At 41.8% G+C, this 16,687-nt stretch overlaps 1 long non-coding RNA gene and 1 pseudogene across 27 annotated transcripts; both read left to right on the top strand.

The window, feature by feature from the left end:
* Positions 1 to 859: 859 nt before the first annotated feature.
* Positions 860 to 10,726, top strand: LOC119287941. 27 transcript variants are annotated; one of them, XR_005141033.1, is made up of 16 exons: positions 866 to 1,228; positions 1,591 to 1,675; positions 1,801 to 1,867; positions 2,401 to 2,460; positions 2,631 to 2,726; positions 3,064 to 3,191; positions 3,270 to 3,325; positions 3,656 to 4,056; positions 4,599 to 4,734; positions 6,003 to 6,078; positions 6,555 to 7,200; positions 7,386 to 7,471; positions 7,747 to 7,837; positions 8,114 to 8,873; positions 9,053 to 9,190; positions 10,155 to 10,726. It is a non-coding gene; the product is annotated as an uncharacterized LOC119287941 (long non-coding RNA). The 27 variants fall into 27 exon arrangements; XR_005141034.1 differs by having other exon boundaries at positions 3,064 to 3,200; XR_005141029.1 differs by having other exon boundaries at positions 868 to 1,228; positions 3,064 to 3,325; positions 3,656 to 3,746; positions 3,995 to 4,056.
* Positions 10,727 to 12,395: 1,669 nt separating this feature from the next.
* On the top strand, positions 12,396 to 14,027 carry LOC119289743 (annotated as a pseudogene).
* The last annotated feature ends 2,660 nt before the right edge of the window (positions 14,028 to 16,687 follow it).

Raw genomic sequence — 16,687 nt, 5'->3', positions numbered from 1 at the left:
GAGAACCTTTCTTGATGTTTTTGTGATCTCACGAAATGGTTGGTGTGGATGGTCTATGTTATAGTTCGTCGATCACTGATTTGATCACTTCTTAGGTTTTTCCTTTTCACTTCCCTCCACCTAGGTAGAGTTTCGGTCTTGTATGACTTTGCTCTTTACCGGCGTAATTTTTTATGTGTGTGTGCGCGCGTTAGTGTTACTTGTGTGCATCAAGAGATAAGAGAAGAATGTGACCATAGGCCTCCTCAGAGCTCAGTGACTTTCAGCCGTCGGATGTGTTTGCTTGATGCGTTTTCGGGCGTCCGATCGAGCGGTGGGAGAACGTCGGCCGTCGGATCGGGGCATCGCTTCTGTAGAAATGAATAGTTACCGTCCCGCGGTAAAGATCTCGTGCCACCGCGCGTAATTCCCGTGCCACGCCAAGGGCATTTTCGTAATTTCACTACACTGTATAAAAGTGCAAACCCATAGGGTTTCTCCCCAATCGGCTTCCTCCCCTCGTCCTGTTCACGCGAGGGAGAGCCGCCGCCGCCCCCTCCCCTTCCAACCTCCTGCTCCGACCCCGCAGTGGGCGCGTCCATGGCCAGAGCGGAGGAGGAGATCCTGCAGGCGGAGCGCGCCATCTCCATCGCCACAGCCCCCGGCCTTCGTCGAGCCGCTCGTCATCTTCCTCATCCTCGTCTCTGATCTGCTCCATCTCCTCGTCATCTTCCTCCTCTACAGCCTCTCGCCGGCGACCTCCTCCTCCACAGCCTTGCCGGCGACCTCCTCTCCCGCACTCGCGCCGCTCCCTCCCGCACTCGCGCCGCTCCCTCCCGCACTCGAGCCGCTCCCTCTCTCTCTCTCCCCCAAACCCTAACCCGCGCCCGCCTCCTTGCCCTGCCGCCGGCCGCCGCCACCGCCATCTCCTTCATCCAGCCGGCCGCCGCCTTGGCCGCCTCGTGGTGGAAGACGGCAGCCGCCTTGGCCAGCTCGTGGTGGAACACCTAGCAGCTGCTGTCGTGGTGGAAGACCTAGCCGCTGGCTTCGTCCGCACTCGCGCCCCCACCCTTCCTCTCCTCATCGCGCCGCCACCATCCCTTCTCCTTCGGCCTCGCCTCTTCCTCCCTTCCCTGGCCTAGGGTTTGGTGGGTGAGCTCAGTGTCGTCTGACAATGGTGGACAAGGAGATCCGGCATGAACCACGCACAGGGAGGAGCTCGACCTCTACTGCCTATGCGTGCCCCCAGGTATATCAGATACAAGTTGTGTTGCTCTTAGTATATTTCACAGCTAAATTTGTCTGAACTTACTAGAGAGCCTCAAGTAGTCAAAATCTGCAATTTTAAGTGCACGTTTGGCTCCAGTGGTAGGAGCAGGTGTTCCTTTAAGTATTCTGTTCTTATGTTTTATTTGTAAAATCTGAAACAATTTTTATTTGCACCTTCTATCCCTCCTTTTGGAACCGGCAATAATCAACATTGGTAAATTTCTGTATATTTAATTGATTATTGTTTCGCCTCCATTTACTTTTGATAGAGGACATGTTAGTAATGTATCCAAATGTTATATTTTGTGAATACTGGTGATGGAGGTGTACCCATACTTTCAGGAGCTTTCATGTGATAGTGGTTTGGAAGAAGATGAATGACAGGAATGATTGCTGGAAGCAAAATCAAGCGTTCTTCCTTAACTTGGTAAAGTGTTTGCCAGGCTGTAGCCGGACCACCAAATTTCGTCTGGCATGCAGATGTCAACAGATCCTAACCACTACGGCATGTTTCCGCATTCATTCTTCAACCAACATGTGGTTTCATTTCAGACGAGCGCAGTCAGTAGTGGACCGGGAGCCATGCCTGTCTGCCTGGACACTTCCAATGGGATAAATGGTAAGTAAATGGTAATCTGGCAATGTTGAAGACTACACCTTCGATGATTGTATCAACTGCTTCACCCAACATGATTCTGGATTCTAGTTAGAACCTAAAGTATGGAGGTCCAATGGTTGTGGAGTGGTCATACCCTGAGTTACAGATGCTTAATGACGGCCTTCCATAAGTATGCTTTCTGCCACTATGTATAATTACTGACTTCCATCACATCAGTGAGAAAGAGAGCATTTTATCACATGTATATGCCGAGTTAATTCATATAGTTTAAGATTGATAGAATAAACCTGGCAATTGACACCAAGCACGAAATAATTATTCTGCCTATATTGGATCAGAATAACAAGTGGTTATTATGTTAGTGCGTCAAGATAAATATTTGTTTATTTCATGATTAAGATGTATATTTCATTTCTGCTGGAGAATAATGGCATGAGTGTTTTCAGAAGCATATCACTTTCTTTTATCTTTCAGACAATGGAGTTCACTTTCTTTATGATCTTGTTGCAATGAGTTGTTTTTTGCACTTGCAGGGGGATGGATCCCAAGGGGAGAGGTGCTGTTCTCCAAAGCTGCTGGATCCTAAAATAAAGGTAATGTGTTTTGCGTTGTGGCGTAATCTTGGATGGTGGATTAGCATATCTATGTCTGTAGGATGTTGTACAAATGGTTAGCAATGTGTCATGAATGAAGTATATTTAGAAATCAAACTCTTTTTGGTATTTTAAGGATTAAGACAGTTGGTTGACTTACCAATTTATAGCTCGCCTCCGCGCATGAGGAAGGCGATGCCATTATGCCTAGGCTACCACGGTGCCAAACAAGGATGTTGTTCAGCCTGTCACCTAACACCATCAAGGTCACCTGCTAAACCTAACTCACCATCAACCTCCTCAATATCACCTATCCTGTTACCGCTTTATCATTTGATTCCTTAAATACAGATAACTGATACTAATTTTTTTGAGGAGTAGAGATTTGAACCATAGTTTAGTTAATAATATCGGGTTCATATTTTTTAGGAGGATAGTCATGTATCCTGGACCACTATTTTGTTAGTTCATTGATGGTCAAACATACTATTTTAATATCTTCCTATAAGTGCCACAAAAATTCTGCAGTTAATCGTAGCATGTTGCCGTTAGACTAAAAATATATGTTTTAGGATGTGGTCTTTATATTCTCATTGTATGCAGGAGGAGGAGCGTGGCCGAAAGACGGCGGCCAGTCCAACCACGTGCTCACTTCACCCCCTTCTCCCTTCCAATTTTGGATTTCATCTGGACGCCGCCGTCGTCGTGGTTGCCTCGCCGTCGTGGCTCGGGTGCCCATTGTGATACTCAAAACCTGGTAAATAATATTTTTTATCACTGAATGTTTGACATGACCCCATTATCTACAGAAGTAAATTCTAGCACAGAAGCCATATTGTAGATTGAAGAGTTTCAGGTTGACAAGGTAATAATATTGTCAGTATGTTCATGTTTATGGTTAGATTTAAATCATAGTATTTCTCAGAGAAATATTTTATGGTCATATGGCAGTCACAAACTGATTTAAACTGGGCATTAATATGCAATAAGAATGGCCTATTACCTGGTTGAGATGTACAATATGAAAAGTATCCATTATAATTAAGGGTTTAGAATCTGCTACTCCTTGGTTTGTTGTGGATCCATGATGTTTTAGTGTGCTTCATATAGATGGCCAACTGTAGTTGCCATTGTGGTAGGTGGGGAACTTAATAATAGTTGCATTTCATTTCTCTATTTGCTTTGACATAAATAGTAAGAGAGGGTTCTGAACCAAAGGATCAGTTCCTCAATTCTGCACTTCGTCATGAGAAGCAGAGCTCCCTTGTGCCACTCTCTCTACAAAGGTGATTCTTGCTCCCATTCATGGTTTGGTTTGCAAAATTAGTTGGAGTTGTGATTAACTAGCAGTTCTTAAATATATGTGCTTTCATTAAGAAGAATAAGCTACCGTGCTAGATTAGTTGATCCAGGGCTTAAGTTCCGAGCTCAAAGTTTTTTATTGCATCGGTTTAACTCTCATGTAGTTTTGTGTATTACTGTATTATATGTAGAAGAAATAATAATAAGATTGATCCCTTCACTTTTTCTGCAGAAAGTGTACTCTACAAGCCTATCAAATCTGTGCTGTTTGTAGAAGTGCAACACCATGCATCAGTGAGCTCCCTAATTTGGCTAGAACAGAGGGCTACTGTTCTTACTCATTTACTGCCTGCTGATCTCTCTCCCACTCCCATTTCTTTCAATTTAATCCTTGGATCTCATTTTTGTGTGCAAATTATCTATACCTACATGGTGCTATGAAAATCCAAACGGGCTGAAGTAAAAGATTACTCTATGTAAAATTCATGCTTCAATGCCTACTCGTAAGACTATGTAATATAATTTTCTGTGCTTTAGCTGCAGTCACTGGTGACTTGTGTGTACATTATATTGCCTCTTAGTTATCTGACATGCATATGCAATATATCTCTCATCAATAAATATATATGTGTGATTCGCGGGGAAATATATCCGTGCTTGGTAGTTTGAGACTATTGGTGTCAAGATCTTGCTCCAAATTCACATGATCTAATTAGTGTTCTATACAGAACAACACTTTTGGGTTTTGGGTAATCTCTCAATTGTTTCTAAATGGTAATCTTGCCTGACCATTGATTTTTTGAGTTCTTTAAAAGAGTATTCTTCTTGGCTTGCAGGTCGCGCTGGAGCCGGACAAGATCACGGCTTGCCTTACCTGGTGACGTACTGGCTAGGAAGAGTGCAAGCTGCCGCCCACACATACCAGATGGTGCCGTCAAGGACGTTGTCGTACTGACTGCCGATGATCTACAGGTAATCAGTTTTTCCTTAGCTTCTGTTATTATTCTTTTTTTCCCTATGAATTGTTCGACTCCTGGTTGCTTCTACAAAATAGCTCATCTTTTAGCTTTAAATGTTGCCATGAAACTTATGCCCGTTATTCATTTATGATGGTGGTTTGGGTACCAAGCTCATTGTTTTTTATAAATGATTACATGGTACAATATTTCAGTTATGATGGTGGTTTGGGTACCAAGCTCAGTTGTTTTTTATAAATGATTACATGGTACAATATTTCAGTTCTGTTACATATATTCATTTTTTATGTTTTTCTGAACCTTTTACTTCCCTGTATTTGTTTTTGTTTTGCTTCAAACTACTACTGGAAATTTAGACTGCATGTCATGGCCATGACAATAGGAACGTGGACTGTAGGTTTGAGGGTGTTCGATGGCCATGAAAATTTAGGAGCTCTCTGCTCCATTTCCTCAACTCAAGCAATGCCAGTTCTCCGCCTCTGAAAATTGAGCACAGTTAGCATTACTCCTTTTTTGAGTTATATGTATGGAATCACTGACGACGAAAGCACACAAATTTACTGTCCTAATTATAAGTAATGTGTCTGTTTTGAATGTTTGCCTACATGACATGTATTCTATAAGGTGCACGTCTCTTTTGTCGCTGCTGTTGTATATGTTCACTAATGAGTGATTATGTCCGAGTAAATGCTCATAAGTTGATAAGACGTGGGTATACATGTTACTATAATTATATTGTTTCATCAGATGTGTTTACTCAAATTATAGAGGGTGGTATGGATCCCTCCTCCCCTGATCACGAGAGGAGACGGAGAACGGCCGCACTATGTTGATGTACAGAAATTCTAGGATTTCTGGACAACGAGTGCTCCCCCAATTGCACGAGATGGGGAGGTGGATGGCATCCCTGTAGATTACCATCTACGAGGAATGGTCTACATGATTTTTTTTCTTCATCATGTGTTTCTATGTGCAACAAGAATCAGTGATTGCTTGTCTGCTGGAAGCTGGTACAGATGGAGTCTATTTTTATTCTCAGTAGCGAGACTTCGAATAGATACCACTACTATATATTTAGTTAAATTTGGCCAAGTAACATGTGTATTGCACCCCCGATGGATTACGAAGAGCATAAATGGGGCTGATAGTGTGCTACAAACATGCATGCATCACAAGGTTGTTTAGATGCAGATATGTACCATCTGAATCAAAAAATTCATTGCTCCTTTATCTCATGTCAATGCTTGGCTTATGTGGTTGCAGCCACTTGCGATATGTTCAGCGGATCACCATGTCAAGGAATGAGCAGTTAGAGAGGAGTCTTTTCGCCAAAAGTAAGGTGTGATTTATTTCTGTTCATCTTGGTTGGATTCAAATAAGATGTGGCTACATATAATAGTTAATATTCAACTAATGCAATTTCTTTGTGAGTCCTATGCTCACTATGGCTACATCATTGGCACTCATTGTGTACTTATGTACGCTGCTATCCGACTATTGTCAGTAGCCTTTCTCCATGAACGCCTTGATTTCAATGTTTTGTACTATTCAATTGCCCTCTAATGTACTACCCAGTTGTCAATCCCTTTCTATATAAAGGACTTGCTTCAATCATTATGAACGGTCTTTCGACTTGTGGAATGTGTTGCTTTCTATATAATGGCTTGCTGTAATCCTGATCAATCAAATTGCATTGCATTTTTTCTATTCCTTTGTGACGAACTTGATTTGTTCATAAGATGAAGTATTAGATGAACTTCTTTGGGCGTCAAACCGTGTGCTAAGGTATTGTTTTTGATCTCGCGCCTAAACCAGGCAACGCGGCGGAGGCCATGCGCTCAACTGGGAGGCGGAGCTCGCCTCCCCCAATGACGATGGCTTCAACTTCAAGTTGAATTGGGAGGCCAATTTCAAGCCCGGCGCCGCCGGCAAGGCCGAAACCAAATGATGCACCGAGGAAGCCAACGAGGATGACAAGAAGAAGCCGGCAAGGAAGTGCGTCCAGATCGAGGAGATCCCCGCCGGCTGCGACATTCAGATCGAGGTACTCAACAGAAAAGATGAAATTTTTGTGATGAAATGTGGGATTTCCAGTACTCCAGTAGATTAAATGGTGAAATGTGGGAGTAGATTCAATAGAAAGATTGTAGTAACTTACTCCAGTAGCTTAGATGGAACTTCGTTGTTTTGGAATTTCCAGTAGCTTAAAGATTGCAGTAGATTTCCAATAAAATCTTGTCTGAGTGCTGTTTGCTTGGTTCCTATGAATCTTAATCTTGGGTGTGTGTCTCTGAATTTCCGGTCCACGACGTCGCCATGGATGCCGGCGCTGCGCCTGCACCTCCGGTTGGTCCTCCCTGACCCCGTCCGAACCCTCTCGCACTGCATTGCCTCCTGGTCGTTATTCCAGTGGGACCACCGTCCTTGCGTTCGTGCACCTCTAGGAAGAAGACTGCTCGAGGTGAGACGCGGGACGCCACAGATCCGTGGTGCATGGCATGTTGATGCTAGAAAATGATGTGGGTACAAGGAAAGCTCACATATATGCTTGACAAAGCACTTTATGCTATGAGTTTGATTTTAGGTTCTCAATTTGTTTGGCATGGATTTTTTGGGCCTTCTGTGGAGTAAGCTTCTCTAATGCAGGAAAACAACATGAATGAGATTAAGAGATTTAATGAAGAGATATGCCAGGATTAGGCGGAGATGATAAAAGACTTTGTAAAAGTCAGGTATAAATTTTGGGCTTCCAGTTCTGAATTATCCTTTTGGTTGCTGGTTGCGGGCCTTCAATTTTTTTAATACAAAATCAAAAGATAAATACACCAGTTAGAGTATCTGTGTACTGTTGCTATTTTCTGTAGATCTATCTTCATAGCTCCTTTTTTTAATCAATCCAGTGTAGGTACAAGGGTTGTCATCATACTCAGATTAGCTAGCTGCATTTGAAATACCTACCAAGCTCCAAAGTTAGATGGTTTGAAAAAAATATTGCTGCTTTCTGTAGAATAATTGGTTGAACTGCTTTTGGAAGAGGCGGCAGGAAGCATAGAAACCATGATGTCCATGGAGATTCAAAGTACGGAAAGATGGAAGAGGTTTTGATTCTTCTCATTGCATTTCTAATTTTATTGAATACTATCTAACCATTGAAAGTATAGATACTGCCCCGGTGGGGAATCAATATTACAGAGAAGTGAAATTGGAATTTTAACCTGGTGCAAACACTGAACATGTGAATAATGAATAGGCTGTATTTTTCTTAGTAACCCATTCTGTTATGAATGATAATTTGTGTCTGTTTTGTATCTCTGCTGATAGAACATATGCTTTTCTGTTATTGCGCGGTGATAATAGTTTATTTTATTCTGCAGATATGTTTTGAGCTTTCCATAGAGCCGGCCAATGAAAAAACGCTGGTTTATAGAACACATCGTTTCTTCACAATTTGACTACTACGGTCACCGAATCCTTGGAGCAAGTAACCAGCCAAGGTTGCTTCAGCTAAGGGTTGCAGATGTTTTGTTTGGCTTGCATGAATTAAACCATGCTTCCAGTTTTAAAGTACACTTGAGCCACAGTTGCTAATAGTTTCAAGCTGATGTTTGATTCCCTTGCATGAATTGAACATGCTACTCTGAAATCAGAGAGCAGACAACTGTAGGTTTATTTTTTTGTTAAAGCATAGTAGCTACTAGCTACTGTATATGCAATGCGAGCAGATTGTAAAATATGCAAACCCCTGATGTATACTAGGAAGTGTTTGTTCATTAGTATGGAAACATGTGTCGTAGTGTCTAGGACCCACCAGGTGAGCTGATCCACCCTTTAGTTGTCCACCTTTTACTTTTAGCGTTTACTTTTCTTGTCCTTTTCTACGGATTTTCATTATTTCTCTTCTTTATATGTTCAAATTGTAAAGGAGGTAAAATGCACATGTATGTCCTTGATGTAGATCTCTGTGATTTATATATGTGCTCACGAGGACATTCCCATTGCATCTGAATTGACAAGTTGAAGAATCTGGTCATTTTGTGCTTGCCTACAGAACTGATATTTGTTGGCCAAACAAAAACGACTGATGGTTGATTGTCTCAACCACGAATGAGCATTTCTGGATTGTAGAACAAAGAGGTGCCTTATTTTCCTTTTCAATCATCTACATGTTTGTCTCCACATTTGCACATTTCCTCGAGTGTATTGGTTTCTAACACCATTTTTAAGCCCCGTGGAAGCTTCGACCAGTAAAAAAATGTTCAAAGAAACTTGCTCTGAGCTCTGTGTGATCAAGTTTATGTGTTTCTGTTGTACAGTGTCCCGGGCAAAAGGACCAAGTTCTGGCAGGTGGGCATCGGGAATCCAGCTGGTTGGCTTCAGCCTTTGGGGTGCTGCCGGCTAGCGGCGCCGCTTCTGAGTGTCCCCTCATCTGACTCCCGTGGCACCTTCGACCGGTAAGATTTCCCCTTCTCTCTCTCTCACCGTCCGATCGATTTTTGTTTATTAATCTTTCTTATCCATAATGATTATCCCTCTTTGTTTTATTGTATTGTTAGCCAATTAAAAGTATATTGGTCTATATTTTCCTTTATGGTATATATTATGCGAGTTATTTCTAACACATCTTGATTATATTTTTAGAATAACTGCTCCTATGTTTTCTTCAGTGCCTGTTGTACTTTGTTTAAATGTTTCTTCTTGGTAGGATCAGATGTAAATAGTGGATGAAGAATACCTTTGTGAGCTTAAGCATTTGTTTTCTGGCGATGTGGTGTTTTCTCTTTACAGATGATCCTTCTGCTTCCTTTTCTAATAAATAGGCAAGTTGGATCCAGTGTGTATCCATGTGTGTTGGATCCAGGGTGAATACTCAATGAAACCTGGGAAAGTGGCCTCTATTTGACATTGTCGTGCTGAAAGATTCATTCACATGTCTGTAACTTTGTATCTTGGTTCTGTTTCTATTGTTAGTTCCAAAAGATATATTAACTTCTTGGCGACTTTTAACTTGTAACATATCTACTCTTAGTGTAGATATATTTTTTATTCTAGCTGCATTGCTGTGAATGTACCCTATGGTCAAATATGAATAGTTCCCTGAATCTCTCTCATTTACGTCTGGTGTTCCTGTATGTGGGTGTGCAATTTGTGCTTGGTCCCTGGATCCCTCTCATGTATGTCTGCAAATTAAGTATTTCTTTTAGTTTACAGTAGTATTTGGAGTAGTAGTAATTTTTTTGTTCCTGAATCCCTCTCATGTATGTCTGCAAATTAAGTATTTCTTCAGTACAATAGTATTGGAGCAGTAGGAGATTTTTTTGTCCTGTGAATCCTTCTCTGTATGTATAAAATTAAGTGCTGTATTTCTTTCAGTTTATAGTAGGTATTGGAGCAGTAGTAATTTTTTGTTTCCTGTAGGGAAAGGCTGCGTACAATAGACCCAAAGTGGTCGGACCCTTCCCTGGACCCTGCGCAAGCGGGAGCTACATGCACTGGGTTGCCTTTTTTTAATACCTCTCATGTATGTCCGCGAATTAATTATTTCTTGCAGTTTATAGTAGTAATTGGAAGATATTTATAGAGTTAGGTACGTTTTTGTTGGTTACCAAATGAGCACATATCATTTGGATACATGACGTGATCTGTAGCTATACAGGTTAATTAGTAATTAGGTTATACCACATCAGTGTATTTTAATCTATAGGGTTGTGAATGATTAAGATTCATTAGAATCTAACTTGAAATCTGGCAGGTCTATCTTATTCCATAAAAGAAGAAAGATAGAAAATTTAATTTAGGTTGGTAGTTACCATTCACTACAATTTAGAGATTACAATATTTCCAAATCTGTACAGTTTAGACATTATGTACGTTGACTCACTTTAACTGAAACTGAAGACTGTTGCATGGTCGTACATGTGCTTACTTGATGTTGTGCTAAGCCATTTTGTGAGAAATTGAGATTGAGAAATGATGTTATGTTATCGCTATGTCATTCTATGAGGACAGAGAATTGTGTACTTATTTTTATTTGATGTTAATGTCATTTTGTGAGAATCTGAGAGCTTATTTGGTGATTTGAACTTGTCCTATGTCATTTTGAGAGAATAAGAGCTTATTTGATGTTGTGCGCTTTTTCTATGTAATTTTGTGAGAACTTGGGAGCTTATGTGAATGTTGTGCAATGTTTTATGTGTACGTGTTGAGAGAATCCGATGGATATCCATACTTGATAGATATTCACCGGGTTTGGACATGGACATAATTTTCTGCCGATGGATTTTTCCATGGACGGGCACATAATGTCTTCATGGGTTTGATATTGTTCAACCCGAGCCGAACCTGAACCATTGCCATCCTTATTCTTTCTCGTGTGATATAATGTTGTTTCTTCCGCTCAACACCATCTGGACTATGTATCACTGCAACCTGCTTTATGGTTTGGATCTGAGCACCGGAACGTGGTGCTGGACAGGGCAGGATGCCCTAAGACCGTTCTCTTTGGAATTCTAATATACTTGGAGATAGAAGTGAAAGTTGAGGTCCAACATTGTATCGTCGATCACCATCTTAATAGCATTGTTTTATGAAATGCACTAACGCTCCGAGAAGGTTGTTCTGAGTATATTTGTATTTTTGTTATAACAAGTATGATTTGGTATGAAATTTGCCAATGTTGTGTGATAATCCTTGATGTTTAATACTGAATCATTAGTAAGTATTTAATAACCTCCTTTTTGAGATGTTATCCTTTGTATTCAAGTTGTTTTTGGCATAACTTTAGCCTATATTGAGTGGCTGCCTTGATTATATACGGATGTGCTGCAAACTTAGTTTTAGATTAGGACATTGCTCTCTTATGTTTGTGGTCTTAGTACTGAACTTAGTGGTTACTTTTCGTGGTCTCATGATCGTACTGCCTTATAATCTCACGCCGATGTTGAACTCAATGATGTCTTCTATTAGAAATTAATGTTTCTATTAGAAGTGAATGTTTCTTCTTTCTTTTATTCTGTTGTCCAATTTCAATACGTACGCTAAATCAGGATTCGTACTAACTTGAGCATTACCGGCTTGACCACGGCGTTGGGACCGGCACCCTTGCGCCAAGGCGCAATGCCGATCTAGTTCTAGTTATGCAAAGACAAGGTCCATACTCACTGTGTTTGTATCCTTTAGAATAAAAACAACCTTTATCAAGAATGACTAATCAGATACTCTGATCTTGTTGTTTCCGCCCTTTTGTCTCGATACGGAGCAACTGTAGTCGTCGTCTTCATTCTGTTGCCGTCTTCCTTTTTTAGCAAAAGGATGTTATGCGGCTGGGGGCACCGTCGTAATCATATTCCATGGGACATTCGTCCAGCTGTATACATGGCAAAAATCACTACGTTCTATATATGGCAAACATGAATCACTTGGTTTTCCAGAGGAATTTTTTTCCCAGAGACTACTACTACAATGTTCACGACCTGGCCTGCGAGGAGGCACGGGTGCAGCTCCCTCTTCTGCCACCTCCATGGCGCCGGGAGCGCCTTGCTGTACCGCGTGCTGGACGCGGTGACGTCGGTGAAATGCGAGACGCGGCGGGCTCGCAAGCAGGTCAAGGTGCTCGAGGCCCTCGACGTCGCCGGGACGCAGCTGTACCACTTCACCACCATCGTCATCGCCGGCATGGGCTTCTTCACGGACGCCTACGACCTGTTCTCGGTCTCCCTCATCGCCGACCTCCTGGGCCGCATCTACTACCACTCGGCGGATGGCAGGCTCCCCGGTAACGTTGCCGGCGCCGTCAGCGGCGTGGCGCTCTGCGGCACGGTCCTGGGGCAGCTCTTCTTCGGCTGGCTCGGCGACAGGATGGGGCGGAAGCTGATCTATGGCGTCACGCTCAAGCTCATGGTGGTGTGCTCGCTCGCGTCCGGCCTCTCCTTCCACAACAAGCCCAAGTGCGTCGTAGCCACGTTGTGCTTCTTCCGCTTCTGGCTCGGCTTCGGCGTCGGCGGCGACTACCCGCTTTCGGCCACCATCATGTCTGAGTATGCCAACAAGAGGACTCGCGGAGCCTTCATAGCAGCAGTCTTCGCTATGCAGGTGTGTAAGTAAAATTATCACAATATTTTTTGGAGCCTGTGCCGTATTTCATTTTTAATCTACAGCCCGCTTCTCTTTTCTCTGTCTAACTCAGTCAAAGATAATATCTCAATCCTTATCTTATTATGCTTGCTCTGCATAAAGGGTCTTGGGAACCTGGCTGCTGGGGCTGTTGTTCTGGTGCTCTCTGCGAGCTTCAAGAACACGGCCGCGTACGATACCGACCAGCTCGGGCAAGCAGACTACGTGTGGCGCATAGTACTCATGCTCGGCGCCGTTCCTGCCCTGCTCATCTACTACTGGCGCATGAAGATGCCTGAGACGGCGCGCTACACCGCGCTCATCGCCAAGAACCTCAAGCTAGCGCGGCGTCTGACATGGCCGCGGTCCTCGACATCGACTTTGTGTCCGACATGGACGCGGAGGCCGTCGTTAAGCAGGACGAGTTCGGCCTCTTCTCCATGGAGTTCCTTCACAAGCATGGCCGCCAGCTCCTCGGAACCACCGTGTGCTGGTTCGTCCTCGACGTCGTCTTCTACTCCCTCAACCTCTTCATGAAGGACATCTTCAGCGGCATCGGCTGGTTTGGAGACGCGGCCGAGATGAGCCCTCTCGAGCAGACCTACAAGATAGCCCGCACGCAGGCCATCATCGTGGTCGGCGGTTCCCTGCCAGGGTACTTCCTCACTGTCCTCTTCGTTGACCGCATCGGCCGCATCAAGATCCAGCTCATGGGGTTCACCATGATGACCATCTTCATGATCGGGCTTGCCGCGCCCTACAAGTTATGGTCCAAACCCAGCATGCACGCAGGCTTCGCCATCATGTATGCATTGATCCTCTTCTTCGCAAACTTCGGCCCCAACTCCACCACCTTCATCCTGCCCACCGAGATATTCCCGACGCGGCTGCGGTCGACGTGCAACGGCATATCGGCTGCCGGGGGTAAGTGTGGTGCCATCATCGGTGTTCTCTGGTTCCAGTATTCTCATGCGAGCATCCGGAGCTCTCTCCTTCTTCTGGCAGGGTGCAACCTGGTTGGGGTCATGTTCACTCTTGCCTTGCCGGAATCCAAAGGGATGTCACTCGAGGATATCACCGGGAAAATGGAGGAAGAAAGCGAACCATCTCAAGAATCTGCAACGGTTGCTGAAGTTGAGTTCATCCACAGCATGGAAATTTTGTAACTAGTACCATTCATCCCGGTTGCTGATTTTAGTGTCTTCTCAAAATTACTCAAACATTGGAAACTTGTATCTTTGAGATGTTTGGATTATATAGTGTTCAATGTGACATGGGATGGGATAGACTCCAAACGAAGTGGCAATAACACAACTAAATCTAGGCATAGCAAATAGTAGAGCAACTTTCAGTTTTACCCCTTCCTTTACTCCTATCCATATTACTTGCCGCCGGTTCAGTACAACTGTATTAGAGAATTGTACTAGAGCAGTGACAAGTAATCCCTATGAGCCTACAAGATATTGAACCCAGGACCAGGGAGGTTGTGAGCACGTTGTTAGCCACTCGAACCAACCAGATTTGGTGATAAATATGTAGCACAGTTTCTTATCAACAAGAATTGATTTACTGTAGCAGACCAAACCACCACTGTACGACCGGGCGGGACACTGTAGTGAACGGACCGATGGGGTATTGTAGCTAATGTGTTTTTTCAATTTCTAAAATGTTTTTTGAAACAAGAACAATTTTAAAAATCAAAAATGTTTTTCAAAATTTGACCTTCTTTTTGAAACGCGAACATTTTTTAATTTTGTGAACATTTTTTCAAATTTAGATCATACCGAACCTAGGATCCTGCAACTATTCTTCCTTCGTTCAAGACTCGCTTTTCTTGCGGGTTGAATGAGTGAGCCTTGGCCATACATACTGAGATTCAACAGTTAACTTTGGAGTCTGTCCTAAAGCCCTATGAACATTTTTTCAGAATTGTGAACATTTTCTGAAAGTGCGAACAATTTTTCAAAATTTGCGAACATTTTCTTGGAATGAACAATTTTTAAAATTTCAGAATATTTTTGAAAAATGCGAACACTTTTTCAAATTTTTGAGAAATATTTGAAAATACAAACATTTTTTAAAATTTAAGAACGTTTTTGAACTTTACAAACATTTTTTATTTTCTAGGGCATAAGCATTTTTTTCTATTTTTTCGTTTTTCTTCTCTCTTCTCGTTAATTCATTTTCCTCCTTTCTGAACTTTATTATAATTCTTGAAACCTTTTCAAAAACTTGAAAAAATCTTTGGAATACCAGAAAATGTTATTATTTTCAAATATTGTTTACATTTTTTTAAATCTAGAATTTGATTAAAAATAATCCCTTTCTTGAATTTTTTGTTCACACATTTTAAAAATGTTTTTGCTTCAAAAAAGTTGATATTTTTTTTAAAAATGGACTGAAATCTTTGTTCAAAATTTTCATCAATTGTTGGGAATTTGTTACCTATTTTCTCAGTCCTGAAGATATGCAACAAACAAAGAAAACTATGAAAGGAAAAGGTATTAAAGCTGAAGATGTTAAGAATTTACCTCCTGTTGAAGAAATACATGACCTTAATATACCACCTATTGAAGAAATACATGGTCTTGATAACCCGACACATGTCGTAAAGGTAAATTCTCTCTATAGATATGATAAAGTTGAAATCCCGTCTACTAAGTTTGCTAGCCAATGTTTGGATGAATTTGATGACTTTATGGCTAGACAAGAAAACTTTAATGCTTATGTTGGTAGAAAATTGAAACAAAATGCTTATATGATTGGACACTTGAGTGATTATATGGCTAGAGTTAAAGGTGAACTTAAACTCATTAGCAAACATGCTTCTATGGTTTACACTCAAGTAGAACAAGGACTTAAAGCTCAAAATAATTTGCTTAATGAATTAAATAATAAACATGACTTTGCTGTTAGAGTGCCTACTAGAACGGGTACAATGACTCAGGAACCTTTGTATCCTGAAGGGCACCCTAAGAGAATTGAGCAAGATTATCAGAGAAATAATGTAGATGCACCTAGTCCTTCTAAAAAGAAGAAAAAGAAAAATGATAGGACTTTTCATGCTTCTAGTGAACCTGTTGTAGACACGCCTGAGAATCCTAATGATATTTCTATTTCTGATGCTGAAACACAATCTGGAGATGAACATGAAACTAGTGATAATGTTAATGATAATGTTCGTGTTGATTCTCAACCTAGCAATAATAATGATGTAGAGATTGAACCTGCTGTTGATCTTGATAACCCACAATCAAAGAATCAACGTTATTATAAGAGAGATTTTGTTGCTAGGAAGCACGGTAAAGAAAGAGAATCATGGGTTCAGAAACCCATGCCTTTTCCTCCTAAACCATCCAAGAAAAAGGATGATGAGGACTTTGAGCGCTTTGCTGAAATGGTTAGACCTATCTTTTTGCGTATGTGTTTGACTGATATGCTTAAAGTGAATCCTTAAGCTAAGTACATGAAAGATATTATTACAAATAAAAGAAAGATATTGGAAGCTGAAATTTCCACCATGCTTGCTAAGTATACTTTTAAGGACGGAATACCTAAGAAACTTGGAGATCCAGGAGTACCAACTATACCATGCTCCATTAAAAAAAACTATGTCAAAACTGCTTTATGTGATCTTGGAGCCGGTGTTAGTGTTATGCCTCTCTCTTTATATTGTAGACTTGAATTGAATAAGTTGACACCTACTGAAATATCTTTGCAAATGGCTGATAAATCAACCGCTATACCTGTCGGTATTTGCGAGGATGTGCCTGTTGTGGTTGCAAATGTTACTATCTTAACGGACTTTGTTATTCTTGATATTCCCGAGGACGATAGTA

Source organism: Triticum dicoccoides, chromosome 4A, assembly GCF_002162155.2.
Source record: "Triticum dicoccoides isolate Atlit2015 ecotype Zavitan chromosome 4A, WEW_v2.0, whole genome shotgun sequence".
NCBI classification, from domain to species: Eukaryota; Viridiplantae; Streptophyta; class Magnoliopsida; order Poales; family Poaceae; genus Triticum; species Triticum dicoccoides.
The sequence above is the reverse complement of the archived record's forward strand: the minus strand, read 5'-3'. Positions and strand labels throughout refer to the sequence as shown.